This window comes from Meriones unguiculatus, chromosome 20 (genome assembly GCF_030254825.1).
Source record: "Meriones unguiculatus strain TT.TT164.6M chromosome 20, Bangor_MerUng_6.1, whole genome shotgun sequence".
Taxonomy (NCBI): Eukaryota; Metazoa; Chordata; class Mammalia; order Rodentia; family Muridae; genus Meriones; species Meriones unguiculatus.
Genome location: NC_083367.1, coordinates 43,815,564 through 43,829,868, shown reverse-complemented (window position 1 = coordinate 43,829,868; position 14,305 = coordinate 43,815,564). Strand labels below are relative to the sequence as shown.

Below are 14,305 nucleotides of genomic sequence, written 5' to 3'. Positions count from 1 at the left end.
CCAGGGATCCTCCTGTCTCAGCCCCCACAGTGCCAAGGTTAAAGCTGTGACACACGCAACTGTGCCTGGCTTTTTATGGGTGTGCTAGACATTCACACCGAAATCCTCATGCTTGGATAGCAAGTGCTCTTACGCAAAAAGGAATCTCTCCAGGCTCCCAAACTTGAGTGTTTTAGTAGTTAAAGTAGTTCTAAGCCATAAATAGCCACATAAGACTAAGCAAGAAGCCTTATGTACCCATGAATTTGTTTCAAGATGATGCAACTCATTCGATGATTCACAGTCATCTCCAGGTAACCCTCATCCCTTGTCCTTGTGTGTTCCGTGCTGTGTGATATAGTAGGAGGCTAGAGGTAGTGCTCAGTGGTAGAGCACTTGCCTCTCAAGAACAAGGTTCTGGGTTTAATGCCTAGAATCTCAAGCACAATAAGCCCGTGACGTAGGAGGGGAGAAGGCTACCTCTAAAGCAAGGAACTTGGCTGTGGTTCCCATTCCAAAGACTGTCTGGGGACCTTGAAAAAGTGACTCAAATTCTGGCACCAATATCTTCCTCTTGAACGATAGTAGCAGAACAATGGTTCCTCGTTGTCTGGAATGCTGTGAAACTTCCTGCTGCTTCGGAAGGGTTACCTGGTAGATAGCATCATGTTTCATAAATAGATTAGCAACAAGTGGCCTGGCTTGTAAGATGGTTATGAAGATTAAATCTGGAAATATGTAGGAAAGTACACAGTAAACAAGGAAGCTCTACAAGTATTGACACTTTTCAAAGGAGTTAGTTGTCACTGGAGATCCCTTTACTTGGAAGTTGTGAGTAATATCTTTCCAATGTCAATAACTTTAAAGATAAATCTTTTATATATTACATCCTGAACACAGTCTCCCTTCCCTCCACTCCCCCGACAGACACCCCCACCTCCCCTCTCCCTCAGATCCACTCCTTCTCCACTTCCCTTCAGAAAAGAGCAGGCCTCCCAGGGGTATCAGCTGATTATTGCGTAACAAATTACATGAGTCTAGGCGCACACCCTCAAATCGGGGCTGGGAGAAGCAGCGCAGTAGAAGGAAAAGGGTCCCAAGTTCAGGCTGAAGAGTCAGAGACATCCTCCCTCCCCCAACTCTGGGGAATCCCCCAACACAATGTCCCATGAACCCTGGTGGCACTGAGATATGTACTAGAGACTGGCTTTTGGACAACACATGACCTGCAATACCCTTTTGAGGGAAGAGACTTGCCTTTTTATCGCTGTGAGGAGTTATCAAATCACTAATGTTTACATTAGAAAAGAGTTTACATTTTAAGATAAAATCTGACTCATGATAGAAGAATAGTTTCAAAAAAACAAAACTTAACGTGTGGGTATGGCTAGTAATACCAAAAGATAATGGGTTAACAGATCTGCCTGTGACCATCCCAACCCTCTTCAAATTCCCTTTGTTGTTTTTCTCAGCACTTTCAGGTAATGACTGAGACAAGAGTGGAATTTCCTAGGAAATGGCCCAAAATATCATCAGACAAGGAAGAGGAAGCATTAAAATATCTCTCTGTAGGGCACCAATTGTTGAAGACTTTAGCTAATGTTTGGAGGTGCTCAGAACATCCGTAGTTCTGTAAAGCCAACTAGTTCTGGCTGGAAGAGGCAGGTGTGTGTCCTGCTGGGATCTGCCAGGAAGATGGATTTCAACGATACTTTGGAGACTTATCATGCTTTATGATGTCAACTTCAGCAGCCCCTGAGGAGCAGTTTTCAAACACACTAGAACAGAGAAACCCCATTAGGACAAACAGTAAGATTCTGTGAGGAATTCATGTGCAACCCCAGTGAACCAAAGGTATTTCCGTGACGTGACGACTCAACTCAAAGCTATTGATTTAGTGGGGCTAATGTTAAAAGGTCCCTCATGATTAAACACATCTCTACAAATATCAACAGTACTGTTGCCTTCTCCCTCATCCTTGCTCTCAAAACATAAGACAGCTTGATGAAACCTTGACAATGACCCCAGTCTGACTTTTCTCCTTTTAAGATGATGGCTGCTGTACAAATGTAGAATCTTTTGTTCTTTCCTGGACAATCATCAATGCCCAGTACATGTCACCCTAATTCTAGGCTGTCTGCTACTCAATGCCCAATTCTAAGGTTTATAGACCACAGTCTTCATTGTATCTCTCTTTCTTCTATGCTGAAGCCTTCAATGACTCTCTGTTGTCCAATCTAACCAAATGGGACTATTACTCTTCCTTGTCTGTTTTTGTGTCCATTCACCTTGTCTTATCATGAGCTGCTTTACCTCAAACCTTAAAGGTCCAAATCAAAAGCCACATGGCTCATGCATTGACTTGGTCACTTCCCACCAGAAACAAACATCCTTTCTAAACTCTCCAATCTTTTATAACATAATTTCATTGCTTACGTTATTAGTGTGCCTGTTCTATCTCTCTGATTGTGTTTTATTCATATTTGGAGGGCATTTAGTGGGCATTATAGTAAGATTAAAGGGTGTGTAGCCAGATTTCTTGCCTTGACCTAAATAAATTACTTTATGTTGAATAAGAGAGTGAAGTTACCAAAGTTGATTAAAGGAAGCATCCCTAAAGACTACAAGATGGTAATGCAGGGCTTAAATACTATTTATATTTATTTATTTTCCAAGGCAGGATTTCTCTGTGTAGCCTTGGCCTGCTCTGGACTTGCTTTGTAGACTAGGCTGGCCTCAAACTCACAGAGACCTGCCTGTCTCTATCTCCATGAGTGTTGGGATTACAGGCATGTGCCACTGCATGGGGCTCATTTCTTATATTAAAAAAAAAAGAATTAAAGTTAATCTCCCTTTATCTATAAAAATGTACAACCAATATGAAATAGTAACACTTTCATTTTGGGCTAAAGTTCAAATAAAACAATGACACTCTGTTATTAGCAGCACTCTTCTGCAGTCATGAATTATGTCATTAAATATTGCTGAATATTTTTGCTTAGCAAATGCAAAGGGGGTTGAATCAAACCCCCTTAAAATTTAGATGCTGAGACACTCTAATCCACAGTTTGACTATCTTAGAAGACAAGACCCATAGCGAGATGATAAATCCTAAACGAAGTCACATGGGCAGGACCTTAATTTGACATGACTGGTGTACACATGTCAGGAAGGCTTCAGGAGATGTGTGAATCTCCCTCTACCAGCCAGAAAGAGTGCCCTTGCCCTACAACCCCGACAGCTCTTTGATCTTGGACTTCAGCCTCCAGAACACTGGGAAAAGTATCTTCCTTGGTTTAAGCCACATCATCTGCAGTATCTTGTTATGTTTCTCTTTGCAGATGAATGCAATAGATGAAATAATGTAAAACATGAGGCTAACGAAGAAAGGGTGGAGTAAAGAGATCCCTGGGCGTGAATAGTCTGAGGATCACCAGGCTCAAAGATCTCCCCCTCCAGGTTACAAGGGAGTTCACTGATGAGTTCTGCCCCTGTGCAAGACCCAGAAGGATTGCCTGGGTCCGTCTAGTGTGAACTGGGTGCCCCTCAGGTAATGCCTTCCTACATTAAGCTCCTGCTCCTTGTTCATGTCTCTCAGACAATGCGTTTTCTACAGTACTTGGTGGCTTCTCGGAAAGGAGGTAGGCTGTTTCTCTTCATTCTGTGTTGAGTCTTTTTTATTGTGAACTGCCTTTCATTTTTTCCCCCACAATCATTTGTAGGGGAGAAAATGTGAGATGGCAATAGCTTCCCCTCTGTTCCTGTCAATGTTCCTGTCAATCATTTCCCCTGAGGCAGCTCAGGTTGTTTCCTCATCCTTTTGAAGCAGTTTTGAGTCATGGGTCTACTCAGGACTCCTCTGAAAAATGAATGCTCAGAAAAGTTGGGGACATGTGGTTACAACACGTTCAGAAATTATTTCACCAATTACTGTTCTCATATCCAAGAGGAACTTTCCATCATTAACAATCAAGATAGTTTGTTCTTTAACTGTATAACTTCACAGAGGTCAAAGTGTGAACATCCCACTAATGTACGTGCTCTTCAGAGACTGATCACTGTCCTTCCTGGATGGTACTGGGGACCTTTTTTAGCTGAGTTTAAGATTTAGAGAAAACTATCAGAGGATATTATAGTCAGAAAATTCAGGGCCTGGAGGCAGAATTCCTGTCTATGACGTTGAGTAAACTACTCAGCTGCTGTGTGTGGTTCCATTTCCTGTTTGTTATATGGGCCTAATATGGACATTTTTTCCTAGGAGTTATTAGGGGAATAAAGCAAGGAGACACATAAGGTGCCAGGTCCCAGAGTGTTAATCATGCGTTTTAGCTAAAACTAAAATTAAAGCTAAAGAAGACTATAGATCTCAGCCAATGAGTTGTCCCACACAGGGTGAGACACAGCTGTCCCTTAAGGTCGTAATGACTTGCTTCCTCTGGGCTGAAGCAGTGTCAGGGAGACCTGGAGCCCGCGGGGAGAATGTTTGATACAAGAGACATCCGGGAACTCAGGCAGTGCTTCCTTGTCGCTCCCGAACATGCCAGAAAACCTCCGCTGGAGGAATTGCCTGTAGTTTGTGTGTGTCCTGTGATAGTATCTCTCTAGCCCAGAACACAAACTACACTCTTTATACGACTTGTCCTGAATCAGGATGACATCCTTGCTGTGAAGAAAAACTGTCAAAGCTGTACCATTTCCCAGTCAAAGTGACATTCTATAGTCCAACGCATTTCACAAGTAAGTTTCTCTCTGGCCACCTCTCCCTGTCATCCCTCAAGGACACACCCTTTAGCTATCCCATTTCTGTATAGTCACGGATACTGGGGAGGGCGAGATGGGAACAGAAAACCTTCCATGTCATTTTATATCTTTACTCAAAAGCCAGTTCCAAACACGTTTCCGGGAGGTGGCATCATCTCCCGAATCCTCCAGCTTCCACAAAGCAGCATTCTGCACTGCTTTTCTATTTTAAAGTTACTTTTTTGATCTGAATGAGCTTCACTCAGCTATGATTTGGTTTAATATTTCCACTCTCTTCCTCCTACATACATAAAAAAAAATTTCCTTTTCTAGATCTACAGATCTCCCCCAGTCCATTCAAAATTCAAATCTGGCTCCACTTTAGAGTTGAGCATTTCCTGTATTTTAATGTACCAGTGAGGACGTTGGGTAGGTGAAAGGGTTTTGATGCTCTGCATTGCTAGCCTGTGCTCAGGTGGCACAGATCCTGCCCCTTTGTGCCACGCTTGAGGATCAGTCTTTTAGACCCCGCTTCCCCACAGCCAGCAATAATCAGTCATTTACCGACGCAAGCTTCCTCACGTAATTCTGACTTCCAGAAACTTCCTAGGACACATTTGAGAACAAATGTGTGTCCTGATCAATCTAAAGCAAGCTTTAAATTTTCTTTCCAGTAGCATTAAAACCTAGTGGATAATTTTTCAGTGCACAGTATAATGGGGTCATTTTGTTTGACATCTATAATGCATCAAGGAGTTGCTGGTTCTATTGTTTCCACTGAGTGAAAACGCGGTCTCCTCTGTGGACCCTCTGCCAGCTGATACTTGATTGGCACTTAGGTATGGATAGGTGCTCTCCTTTTGTGACCTCATCATATTTCATTTCCTCCTGCAGGGTCTGAGTAGGGGAGGTGGAAATAGCTAGAAACCCTGACACAGGATTTGTTGACCACTGGAAGGCATACCTTGTATGCATGGGGGTGTCTGTAGCTTATACTATCTGAGACACTTTCTTGGTGTGTCATGGTAGAAAGCTCGTGTCTGTGTTTGGCCTGTGCCCTGTGCCCTCACTTGGAGCTCCCCCAACCTCACTCACAGAAGGTATTGGGAAACTGGGAAAATTACTCCATTAAAGTGTTTTCTAGTTTCTTCTTCCAGGCCAATGCCCTACATTTTCCACACTCTTTAGACTCTTAAGAACTTGGGGTCTTAAGGGATAAGACCCTTGATCCTGTGTACATTTTAATCTGTCAGAATGAACATCATCAACAGTTGACTGCTTCGTCTTCATCCTTCTCTGTCCTTCTTTTTCTAAGGTCATTGGAGGTAAAGGGACTTGCTCAGGTTCCTTAATCTACCAAGAGTGATGTGTTTTGATGGAGTGAAGAACCATCTAGGCTAATAGTTCAGCTTTACTTAGGGCCTCAGGACTCTCCTACTGGCCATTCAAGGCAAGAATAGAGAGAAGCAATAAAGACTAAAGTGAATAATAGTACAGTGCAGTAAATTTTCTTCTCAAAGGTATCAGGAGAGCAACGCGTGATGGCACACGCCTGTGATCTCTGCACTTAGGGGGCAGAGGCAGATGGATCTCTGTGAGTTTGAGACCAGCCTGGTCTACAAAGCGAGCTCAGGACAGCTAGAGCTACACGGAGAAAGATGTCAGGCTGTATTCATGATCTCCCGTTCTAATGCTTAAGGCGAAGCAACCAGGAAGAATTCAAGGCAGAGCCAGAAGACACAGTTCCATGATCTGTCTCTAATGAGCTTCCCTGCTTCCCTCTGCCCAGCTTAACTCCTCGGCTATGAACTGAGAGGACCAGCACCGAGCATCGGATGATTGATTTGACTTTAGGGTTTAGGGCATAGTAGGGGTTTTTAATCTAAGGATAACCACCAATTGACTATCAAACAGGTTTCAGCCTTAATCTGGTCTCTTTTATGCTGATGAATGTGCTGCAATAAAGGCTTCAGGGCTTGTCTCTTTGTAAGTGAAAATTGGAGTGCCTGTTAGCATTGATTGCGACAGACAACAATACCCAGAGAAGACAATAGAATAAAGCAATTATTTATGTACTACAAGGAAACGGAACCGTGTCCAAGCAATCAGACTCCATTCAGTCTTCAATTGTCAGGAATATAGCACTTCACCTGCTGCCTGGGGGTTTGACAGAAAACAGCCTGCTGTTAACAAAGATTTAGGGCCGATCAGCAGGAAGTGAGGTGGCCGAAGTATGTCACTCTTCTCAAGGGTCAGCACACATACCATGGGCTTTAGAAAGAATCGTAGACTAGCTTGCTACAGAATAGGCTTGCTACATTTTTAAGACAGAAATTTGTGTGGCAGGGTCAGGGGCTGGAGAGATGGCTCAGTGGCTGCTCTTCCACAGGGCCCGGGTTCAAGGCCATCCCGTTTCTTCTTCTACTCCATAGGATCCTACATGTGTCTGGAGCACATAAGCTCTCACACACACATCCACATAAAGAAGTGATAAATAAATAGCTAAAAACAAGACGAGAGAAAAGACTGAGATGTGGGATTTGTGCTGTGGTATCACATACTCAGGAAAAAGAAAAAAGTTTTTCTCTTTTGGCCACCATGCAGCCGTTTTGATACTGTTCTCTGAAGATTCTAGGCAGTTCTACAGTCCTGGTAACTAAGGTTCTGAGGATCACTCGCCATCTCTCTTGCTTCTAGCTACTATGCTACGCAGCCCTTTGGGCTGTCCTTGGCTTTTGGAGAATTATTTAGTTCTGTTCTCTGCGCTGCAGTGTACTTGGCACAGAAACACCCCATGTAGCTGTCATATCCTCAAGGCAAGCTTAGCTGAACACACTTCAGATCCCCAGACTCTCCGGTTTTCTTTAAGGCAATGATATTACTCCATAATTTCAAAATAAGTACAAGCCCACAAAGCCTGCACCGCGCTCAGAAGATCTTTTAGCTGTAGGGCACAGCACAGATTTCTGTTCTAGTTTGCATGAAATTTGTACGGATGCGTGCTCGAGAGCCTCTCCCGCTCAGCAGTCCTCAGGGATTCATCCCAGTAGCTGTTTCCCTCCATTTACATAAACATGAGATCCCTAACTTTCTCCAAATGCTTTAAGCAGCCCTGGAAGTAAAAAAAAAAGTAAAATAAATTTGCATATTATTAATTGTTAAGGCACATCCACCTACTCTTTCTCTCTCTTAAAGAAGCAGCTTCTCCTTTGTTTTTCTTCATGCAGGGTATTTGTGTTCGAATACGGAAAATTTCCCACTACCAATCATCGGCCTCAGAATGCTTTTCCCCCAAGTTTCTCATGACAAGAAGACAGAGCCTCAGAGGCAGGCTGCTGGCAGCTGAATTTCATTAGGACTTTGATGGGAAACTCAAGTTGGAATTACAAACATCTGTGGTTAAACTTCCCTTTAGTAAGCCGTTTCCCAGAATTTAACTTCGATACACCAGGAGGAAAAGCGAGAAACAGTTGAAAGTAGCATGCTCTCTTGTGAAACCCAGGAGGATATTTAAATATCTGGCTATGGTCACTATATCTTAATGAACTCACAGACTTATTTTAGAAAATTAATAATTGTTTATAAGTACTAATTTTGGGACTTGAAGCATGTGTCCAAAAAAAAACCCCTGAAGTGTCTCAAAATTATATCTAGCCTCCATCTTGTTTATACGATTGTTATAAGCAAGTAAACCCCCAAGACTTTCCTTGGTATTTTGTACTTCCCAAAACCACGAGTCAGATTTGAACGCTCATGAATTTGTCCTTTTGTTTTCCCCACTGCCTAATTTTTATTTCTCAGTTTCATACCTATTTGCTCTGTTTGCTTGTTGCCGATCCTTGGCTTTTCTAGAAATTTAGAAAAAACCATCAATTTTTTTCCCTCAACTATTCAGATACTGTATTATAGTGAAAAACTACTTGAAAACTACTAAAGAGAATTGTTATGGGAGACACAATATAGTCCCTCTACCCTTGGATTGCACAACTGGAAAATAAGCAAACTGGAAAGTAATCAGATTTACAAAGATTTTAAAGCTCTAGATGACAAAGTACATTTTGCTAGACACTGACCACATAGTACCTGGCTTAGCTGACATCACAGCAGAAAAAAGGAGCAGGGAGAGGTAAGGGCTGTCTTACGAGGCTTGCAGACGTGCATTTCACAGCAACCTTGTGAGGCAAAGTATGTTTCCACTGATTTTATGATTAAAAAAAGGCAATACCTAACAGATGAACTAATTTGCTCAAAGTCATGCTGCTGGAAAGGCTGGACACTGATTCATACATCTGTCTGGCCACAGGCCCTGAAAGGTGAATTTCAAATATGGCAGAGACAACAAGTAAACCACTCCTGGGCTAAATCTGGCCTTTGGATATACTTTCCTAGAAGAAATTTAAAAATTGGGTTGTCAATTTCAGTTAAGAATCCGGATTCTGTCTTTTATTTTATTCTATGAGACAGGGTTTCTCTGTGTAGTCCTGGCTGTCCTGCAACTCACTCTGTAGACCAGGCTGGCTTCGAACTCAGAGATCCTCCTGCCTCTGCCTCCTGAGTGCTGGGATCAAAGGCGTGTGCCTGGTCTGTCTTCTCTTGAAAAACAGACAAGCAAGCTTCCAGAGAGTTGGCAGGACTGAGCTCCACTCTGAGGGACCATCTCCTGTGATTCAGGCCTGATCACCTACAGGTTGCTCTTTGTCCTTACTGGGCTCCACTTAGAGATTTTTTTTTTTTTTTTTGCATGGCTTCTGTAGCAATCTGAATTTTAAAAATTCTTTTCAGCCACAGGATCCAGCAATTCCACTTCTGGATGTGTACTCAAAAGAACTGAAAGCAGGGTCTTGGAGTCAGATACTTACACATCATTGTTCATAGCAGTATTGCTCACATCCTCAAAAGGAAGATACCACACTTATTCCTATGGATGGGTGAACAGACAAACATTTTATGCACATACATCTGTGCATGTATATAGGTAAATTATAAGCATATATATATATGTAATTAAATGGAAGCTTTCACACACAGCAGTGAATCTGACACCCTTACAGTATGAATGAACTTTGAAGACTCCTGCATGTTGTCTTCTGACCACCACACAAGCACCAAGGTACACACATGTCACCCCTAACCTCTCGCAATAAAAGAAAAAGAAAGTTACTAGGCAAGGCAGGGAAAGAGTGCTACCCAAGCCTTCCGTTGCCCTAACGGTTTATGCAGCTTTACGAGACTCTTCCAGTAGCACCAAGTAATGCTTTGCATTACATTTTCTACTTCATTTAAAAAGAAAAGCCCCCATCATTTCAATAAAATGGTCCCTGAGTATGGTTTCGTATAATTTTCTAGATATTCCTGCATGGCCGATTTGCTTTTATAAATAAACTCCTTTCTGGGTGAGCCATTTCACAGCTAGAGAGAGGCTCAAGTTCCTGACTCTATCTGTTTCCATGTTTGTGAGATGGGATGATACCTGTATAGTTCCACTGACTTATGGCGGTGACAGGAAATGTCTTAGTGTTAGCTAGGCCACTGTTAGATATGCCAGCGTTTCTAAAGTAAGAAACTTTGCTGTTCAGCACATAGAATATTGAGTTCTTCTGGTCTGCCTCATTATCTCCATGGTACTAAGCTCATCTAGCCAGGTTTACAGAGCATCAGTCTGTTCTGCTTGGTACAGTGCTGGCTATATTATTTTCTCTCAGATTGTCTACCATTTGAAGGCAATGGCGAAACTCGGTATCTTTTTTTTTTTCCCTCTGTACATGGCAAGTCTCTAGATCTGCCTGTTGTGTGGATGAAAGGAATGGAGGTTCCAAAGACCTATTCTAGTTCTGGAACAGCGCTCCAGGGTAGCTGCCCAGGCTAGTGGCTGGAAGATTTATTGTCTACATAATCTTTTTCAAAGCAAGGGGCTGAGATAAGGAAGAGGAAAGCAGATAGTGAAAGAGATATAAAGGCTTTCCATAAACATTCTGCAACCCTGCAATGGCAGGGAGCCTAACAGTGTGTCAGGGCATGGGACCACATGTCAACACAGACAGGAACAGAGGGAAAGTCCCTCGCAATTAGTCTCCTGCAGTGCTTCTTTAAGCAAGTCAGTTTGTCCACTGAGGAGTATCCATGGGTGCATGAAGCAATGATTAGTTTTGGAGTAAAGTCCCTATGGCAATGATAGTAATAGTAAAACCCACTCGGGTTAGGCCACAAAGTCTTCCTTTCTCCTCTCAGGAAAGTCTCCTCGCCTTTTTCAGCAGTTTCTCTTACTTTTCTCACTTAGGTATCCAATCCAGCAACAGTGATGAAACCCGCCTCGTCTCCCTCGCACTTCCAGCATTCTTTCTTTGCCCCGTATTTCTCAATGTCTCTGCATGGCCTCCATCTAGCTTCTACCTCTAGCCCAGTGCTCTTGACCTTGGTTGACTCAGGGCCTGTGTCTCAACAGAGAAGAATCTCAATTTCCCCCAAGGATACTCTGAGACTAGTTCCCTGAAGCCATCCTCTCGCCACTCCTTCTTCTCCTCTAGTCCCCTGCTCTTCTGTGTTAGTCAAGAAGACTTCAGCTAGAATCTGACTGCTCATCTCACAACAAAATCCACGCGTAGATATCCTTGCCTTTGTTTCATGTTTTCTATAAGTTACAATTACCCTATAGGCAAAGAAACAGTTTTTCTCTCCCCAGCTCTGAGCAAAGTAACTATATAACCAAACACACACACACACACACACACACACACACACACCTTTCAGACTTTCGTTTACTTTTGCTTGCTGCCATTACTTTACAAAGTGAATAAGCTCTCTTGTCCTTTTACAGTCTTGTCAGACTATTGAACGTTTCTTCTGAAACTACTAGTCTCCGCCTCGCCCACCGTCACTCACTGAAAAGTCACTGCTGTCAGCGTACACTCAGCAGTGATGGACTCAGTAAAGGGCTCGTCCAGGAGCGGGAGGTAGGGAAATCCTCAAGTGGAGTGTAGAGCTCCCTCTGGGTGTGTCTCTGTCACATTCTTTCCATCCAAAGGGAAAGCTTTTTCCAAAGAGAGGTGGGAACCTTCCTTCTGGGCCTGCCAGTCCCCCTTTCCCCTTTCATTCTGTTGATTTTTCATTCATATGTGCGCCAGTTCACACTGAGTACCACTGTGGGTCAGAGAGTCTGCTTGAGGACAAGCGTCCAGCTTTGGAGGAGCTGGGGAGAGAGCAGTGGGGGATTTCTGCCAAGCTCCTCCTACTGACCCATGCTCATCTTAGTGTTTTTATTTTTTATTTTTTTTTCTTCCTTCTTTTGGAAAGTTGGTTGAAGAATAACCATTCATATAAAGCCAATTCAAATAAAGTGGAAATATTTTTAGAGCACCCTCCCACCCACATTTTGAACCCCTCCCATGAATAATGTGACCGTATTTTGTTTTATGTAAATACAGTTTCCTGACCCAACCCAGTAAAGGAGTTGTGCTGTGTTATTAAGTCTCTGGAATGTATTTGGTTCAAGATCTGCTCACTGGCTATAAAGAGCATGGGAAACCTGCTGGCGGGGCACTGGGATCAGCCTGCGACCACAGGCAGCACGGAACATCTGTGTGAAACCATCCTTGGGAAACACAGTTTCGGCATTCTACCCCATCTACTGCCTTTCTTCCCCCTAAGTTCCTCAACTAGTGTTTTGACCCTGGTAGACCCTGACAGCTTTGCACTTTTAACTTACTACGGAACTTTTTTTTTTTTTTCCGGTTGGAAGAATATAGGAAAACACAGATACAATATCAACAAACATTAAGTAAGATGGAAGCATCTCCGAGAAATAGCGCCGAATAGGGTTTGTTTGTTTTTTAAAACCAAGTCCATCTATGGTAATAGCTCAGCATGTCAGACACTGCACACCTTTGTCACGATAACTACATAAAGTTTAAAACAGCAATCAGTGATTTCTCTAAGCCTCAAGTCTGTTTTGTTTTGTTTTTAATCAGCAACTTGGGTGAACTATTACTTGGGTAAAGTCAAGACGCTTGCCCTTTAAATGTGGTCAACAAGTCTGCCCTCTAAAATGCTTTGCTTTCATTGTGCTGGGCATGCACTTGTACTGGAAATTGCTTTGCAGCCTCGACATTAACTTCAAGGTCCCCTAACATTCAAATAGTTATTGTGAGATGCAAATACAGGAAAAAAAATTAGGTATGTATGATCATCTCTTTGGATTTAACATAACCGGATACAGGATGCCTAGACAAGGTCGATAAGGTGAATAACAGAAAAATTTAGCACAAATGTATACATTTGGGATATGATAAAGATTTTATTTATTGTTTATCTGCAATTCAAGTTTAGTTGAGTGTCTTACACTCTGTATCAATCCTGCCCTTATGGGGAGCATTTCATTCAGGGACTTTCCCTGCTGGAAGCAACAGGTGGGGAGATAATGCTGCCTGGCTTAGTTCCAAGAGGGCAGAGGAGTGCCTTCCCATTGATGGAGTCTGGCTCCTCTGGCCTGTCCCCAGTGTTGGGGTGTGATCAGAGCCAGACCCCTTTGTTCTCATGGAGGTTCTATTTCATACCCATAAGAGAGACTGGAACACTCTGGTTCCATCTCTGAGGAAGCATGACTAGGACTCTCACTTAAGAAGGACCATCCTGCGTTTTACGTTTTATTTATAATCAACAATTAATAACTAGAATTGTATCACCAACCGGTATCAACCTGCATCACTGCTCAGTTGTATAATTGCTGGAGGTACACACGTGTAGTGGGTCTGTGTGTGTGTGTGTGGTGTGGTATGTGGGGACTATATGTGTATGAGTGTGGTGTGTGTGCATGGTGTGTGTTTTGTGTGTCTCCCGTGTGTGTGTGTGTGTGTGTGTGTGTGTGTGTGGTATGTGTGTACTATATGTGTATGTGTGTGACGTGTCTGATGTTGTGGGGGGGGGGGATGTGTGTCTTGTTAGGCCAATTGCTCTTTCCTTTCCCATGAACTTAGGTGACTTTATTTTCCTCCGACTTAGCATCTCCCACGGCCTGGACGTGCTACTGTCTCTCCAGGGTCAGGGGCTCTTAAATCACTTACTATGGACATATCCTGTTTCTCCAAATGCCTACACTTTGGCTATTTCTCAACTTAAAAATCTCTTGATGGCTCTTTGAATAGGCATTTGAGCAATAGTATATCCCGATCGGCTTTACTCTGGGAACGGAACGGTTTAATCTTGCCCCTGGATTACAACGGTTCATTTCTGCTTACGGTACCTGCTCCGAGATTTTCTAACAGCCTGTTCACCGATGAACCCACCCCCAGCCCTGAAGAACACAAGTTAGGTCTTTTAGTAACATTGTTCCCATTGTTCAAACAGCAGAGGGGACCAGGGAGACAGCGAGGAGCACGCACATTAGGTGCCAAGGCTTGACAAAATGAGTATGGGAACAAACCAAAGAAAGGACCAGCAGCAGCACGCTGCTGTGTCTCACGTGAGCCTAACAGATCCCAGCAGGCAGCTGGAACAGAGACATGATCCAAAGCCTCAACTTCCAGCCCACACCCAAATCCAAATCACGACGCAAAACCCTTCATTTCGACCTAGGGGACATAATACAGGTGAA

General features: G+C 43.1%; 1 protein-coding gene across 1 annotated transcript in view; it reads right to left on the bottom strand.

Moving 5' to 3' along the window:
* Window positions 1-14,305, bottom strand: part of Lama4 (laminin subunit alpha 4) — a 145,056-nt gene that overhangs the window by 129,912 nt on the left and 839 nt on the right. The gene's annotated exons all lie outside the window — the stretch shown is intronic.